Source organism: Neltuma alba, unplaced genomic scaffold, assembly GCF_004799145.2.
Source record: "Neltuma alba isolate B1F8T4 unplaced genomic scaffold, ASM479914v2 tig00001294_pilon, whole genome shotgun sequence".
NCBI lineage: Eukaryota > Viridiplantae > Streptophyta > Magnoliopsida > Fabales > Fabaceae > Neltuma > Neltuma alba.
Window position 1 is genome coordinate 23249 of NW_021632406.1, and position 5027 is coordinate 28275.

General features: G+C 36.0%; 1 long non-coding RNA gene across 1 annotated transcript; it reads right to left on the minus strand.

Annotated features, from left to right (window-relative positions):
* Positions 1–856: 856 nt before the first annotated feature.
* LOC114754651 (uncharacterized) lies at positions 857–3917 on the minus strand. Its single transcript, XR_003741224.1, has 2 exons — positions 3622–3917; positions 857–1070 (listed from the first exon to the last, which is right to left on the minus strand). It is a non-coding gene; the product is annotated as an uncharacterized LOC114754651 (long non-coding RNA).
* Between the last annotated feature and the right edge of the window lie 1110 nt (positions 3918–5027).

The following is a 5027-nucleotide window of genomic DNA, read 5'->3' on the forward strand; positions in this document are numbered from 1 at the left end:
GCCAGCCCGGCTAACCAAATTTCCAAAGTCTACAGGGAGACATGGGAGCTTGTTCGACTAACGAAAATAGGAAAGTCAGGCGTTACAGGCTCCAAGCCCCAACTTGGCCTGTTTCCATGCTCAAGTGCATTCAATAAGAGTAAAATTTTAAAAATTGTACGACTTTTCTGACACGAAATTTTAAGTCTTACCTTTGATAAGTGTTATAGGGTTAAAAACTTACATATGATTTATAATAAGGAAAAAAGAGACCTCGGTACATTTGTCACAATTTTTTTAATGTAAAGTGATAACTTCATTAAGCAATGAAAATACATTCACAAAACCAGATAACAGAACAACCAGAGATCTTTCATCAACCTCAATCTTCATAATTTTTTTGAGCCAAATTTGCTAGATCTTAGAGGCCTCCAAATAAAAATGTTTCCTAGGCGTAAAAGAGACACACCGATCCTAGTTTCTTGGGGGGGGGGGGGGAACCCTTATCTCTGGCTTCTTTTCTACTCGTGGGACTTTAACGGCAAAATGTACCATACTTCATTTAGTGTTGCTCCAATAAAAGGATATGGGAAAAAAGACCATATTCAGTTAATTCGCAAGGCTACTGAAAAAAAAAAAAAATTGCCATCACAGAGGCTACTGAAAAGTAAAGGGTCATCACCTACAAAACCATGCCTTAAGGAGATCCATACCCATGAAACTCCCTTTCCGAGTGTTAAAGAAGCAAGGCCCCCACTTCATAGATAGAAATTAGAGTTTATTGCCCAGTTCTTTCAGTTTCAGTCATAAATTATAGGACCTTGGTTTATATATATATATATATATAGAGAGAGAGAGAGAGAGAGAGAGAGAGTCATTTGCAGCAGTGCAAGCAGACCAATCAACAAAAACTAAAGACGAAAATGCATGCATGAAAAGGATGTGGCCATGGCTAGTGACAAACCAAATACAGCATAAGATTTTACATTGAAATCTGCAAGTTTAATATTAAAGGAAAGCTTATTATTAGACAGTGAAACAAAGGAAATCGATGCCAGAGACTTGCATTTCTTAGTTCCCCAACAGTCCACCTGCAGAGTAATGTACTTGTAAGGAATTTGCAGAAATTATTATAGATAAATTTCAGAAGAAAGCTGAGAATAATGTTATAATCATTGCTTCTTATTCAGTTGTCAGTAATCCATAGAACTCAAACATAAGATAGTAATTTGCAGAGCAGACAGAGCACATTTATGAAATATGTTCCTTTTATCAATACAAAGCTCCACAAGACTAACATTCTATGGTTGCACTAAATTATTATTTAATTTTTAACAGTAGTGTGTGCATATAAGAGTAATTTCTAAGCATAAGTTTAACATCATACCGAACAACCAGATTACATATCCTAATCTCAGCTAATTTTTCTCTCAATATCTGCACATTCACCAAGTACATACAAGAAATTATGCTGTTCTTGCTTCCATTGAGGTTATTTTCAATAACAACGTAACAAGCTATTCAAACATCAGACAGCAAGTACTACTAGTTTTGGTGGGAATGGGGCATTTGGCGAGGAAGAGAGAACTGTAAATGATGAGCACCCAGAGGATAGAGGATATGAGTACAGATTGTATTGTTGAGGTTGTTACTTTTACCAGACATGAAACAAAGGAGATGATGAATACCATGAGTGATCACTCCATTTGTGACTCTCTTGGTGATGTGTTTGATGGAAGCCATAGGCAGTGGTGTTTATGCATGCAGCCGGTCTTTCAATTAATGTCGTGAAGTAAGGGCATAGGAGCAGGTAATAGAATTTGGGTCCATACACATTTTCCAACTTACGTTGACCAAACTATTAGAAGAAAGTATCTTCTTCCGAACGACCTCTGGTAACAGGTTTCTGTCAGTGAATCAAGTTCAGTATCTTGGCACAGCAGATGTTCCTTCTTCCACAAAATCATGAGAGCAGTCAGCTGAAAAATTTTACTTCCTAGGTATCCCTTTTTATTCAACATCATTCACCGCAAAAGGAACTTCTGAAGGCTGATAGTCACATGAAAGCAGCTGATACGAATTCAAAATCTGTTTCTCAAGGTTTTTATGACCACAATGTGGTTTGAGACTTAGTTTGTGGCTTATGGATCTAAGATATTTAAACAGGTATTATTCTACGTGTAAGGGCAGTTGTTAAGGTGAATTTCAAGAGTTAGTTGATTGCCAAACCTAGCAATTATGAGGCATTGGGCAAGATAAGGTTGCCAAATATTTTGCACGTACACACACACTAGAGCAAGGGACTTTAAGTGAGGAATGTGAAACAGTTCAATTAACTCATGTCAATCAATTTGATTCAAGCCTAACTTTTGTTGAACAGCTATCTGAGTTTTCCAGGTTCAGGACAGTTAGAGCTACGTCTGCAGTCATGTCAGCTAGTTCATCTACTATAAATGCATATGCAAGCCCCAGGCTTGAGAAACTATCCAATGATGTGTCTCGTTTGCCTTCATACCAAGACTTTGACACCTCTCAGAGCTTATCACAGGCCATGTATTGGAAGAGTATCTATCAATTCCTAGATGAAGTCTCTTTGGATGTTCTTGATGACATACTCCAAGTTGAGAGAAATATACAGATGTGATTTTCTTTAATATCAGGGTAACAATCTTCTGGAAACATATTGTCCGAGCAGGAATAATTTGTATAGGTGTAATCTGAGGGAGTGAATGCCTAGAGAAAATACCAGAGTTGGTTGTTGGATTTCCTGAAGGTTTCACACAAGGGAGGGAGTTTGTACAAGATGCCAACAGTAAGTCCGCAGAAAGATTTATTCTCACTGCTAAGGCAAAGCTAGTGAAGGCTTATGAAAATTACTGACTACGAAGAAGCCAAGCCTAGGATCTGTTCAGTTACTCATCCAGCTCATCCTTCAAACTAACAGTGAAATCCAATGTAAATTCTTCCTCTCCTCACAAGGCTTATCATTTGCAACACATTAATGTCAGTAGAAATAAGGGGATAAAAAGGACGTTGAAATGAACCAGTCACACAAAGAATGAGGCGGAGATGGATAAAGGGGTCTGAGTGAATATATGGGAAATTTGAGGATCAAAGAGGGCAAGGAAGATTTAGCTTTAGCTGGAGAGTTTCTAACCTCTCAAGAGCTAGACATGTTTGTTTCTTACCTCTTATATTGTTGTTGGCCCATAGTTATTACTTGTTTCTAGTTGCGTAAAGGAATGTACGTGCTACTTAAGTGTAGGAAAGAATTCTTCTATTTTGATTCTGTTATTCAGCAATACCTAGAAGTTTTCATCAGTATTTTGTGAAGTTTCATAATTCTACATGATCATATTTATATGACAAGTTGAAAGCTGCCTATGCATCTGCAACTAATGTTAACAATATGATATCAATTTGGTAGTAGAAAAATCAATCTTCCATCGTTAATCTATATATATATATTCCGTAGTTTGAGCTTTAATTCAAAACCCACAGGAAATAATCGACCCAGATCTTAAGATTCTACAACATCACACGGAAATTTTAAGCAAAACTAAATTACTCTTTTTTAATCTTGTTCAAGAAAAAGAACGCGAAAACAGAAAACATTGGGATGAAATTCGAGAATGAATCCACCTTTCAAGTGGAGCATTACATGCGACCCATGATCAGTGAGAAGCATGAGACGAAGACGAAGAGTGAGAGTGGTGAGAAGGAGCGTTGATCCTATTGTAGATTTGTTCACCAACGAGGTAGACACCGAATGCCACGAGGGCGATACCAAGCCCAGGGGTGGCATGTCGCAGCTGATTCGAAAGCATAGGATGCTTCCTCCACTCGTCCCTCCTCCTGAAAAACTCTCCGGTGTGTCCCCTCGCCATTTTCCGAAATTCCTCTTCCCTGCTGCGTTCTCTCCGCACTTATTCGGCGACTTCACTCTTCAGCCGTGGGTTGCTCGCGGTGATGCTACTTGGGCTTTTTTGTCTAAGTAAACCAGTGATGCTTGTGGGCTTGGCCCAATTTGGATAATACAGAAAATTAATTTCTTAATCCTCAACAGTTCACATAAGTTTTAACTAGTCCTTGTACTTCTTTTAATAAAGTACTTAAAATTTTCCCGATTATTGACATTCATCTCTATATTCATAATTTGTTAACTAGAATTAATTTTAATTCTGACAAAGTGAAATGTTGGTTTCTCATAATATAAGACATTTAGCCGTTTTAAAACGTTAGCCATGGCATAAAAAAATTAAACTACACAATCCAACACTCTATCGGAGTTAAAAAGAGCAATTAGACAATAAAATTTAATCCAATTGATGAAAAATCAGCTCATAACTCAATGTCATGAGTTCGAATTTCATTGCCAATACGAAGGACTTTATTCTATAAGTACTCTCAAAGCTTTCTTGTATTTTTTGCACTATGTTTTGCAACTATTTTGTAAGAGAATTCGCATGTTAGTTGTCGCAAACATGTCCTTTTGTTACAGGGAATGACACAAAGACCACTATGTTTCTATGTCATTCACTGCAGCAATTAACATCAACCAAAAAAAAAACCTATCTCTGGTCCTTAATATAAAATCTCATTTGATTTTTATCTTGATTCTAAATATAAGACTCCAATCCACTTTGTCTTTAATATTTATCTATTTTTTTCAAGATAATCCTTCTAATAATAGTAGTTATAACCCATATACTTGATTAGTAAGGATATTTTAGGAAAAACAACACCTATTTATTACAAATAACTAACTTAACTCATTTTCTTAATCTATTCAAATTAGTCAACTAGCTCTTATATTTAAGATTGAAGGTAATATTAACCTTTAATTCCACATAACTTAAGGCTACACTAATCCTCAAAATCAAAAACTAGGATAGTACATTAAGCGACATATAAGTTGCTACAAAATACTATATTTGATCTTTAATATAAAAATTAGTTAACTAATTTGAGTGGATTAAGAAAACTAGTTAAGTTAGTTATTTGTAATAAATAGATATTGTCTTTCCTTAAATATCCTTGTTTTTCAA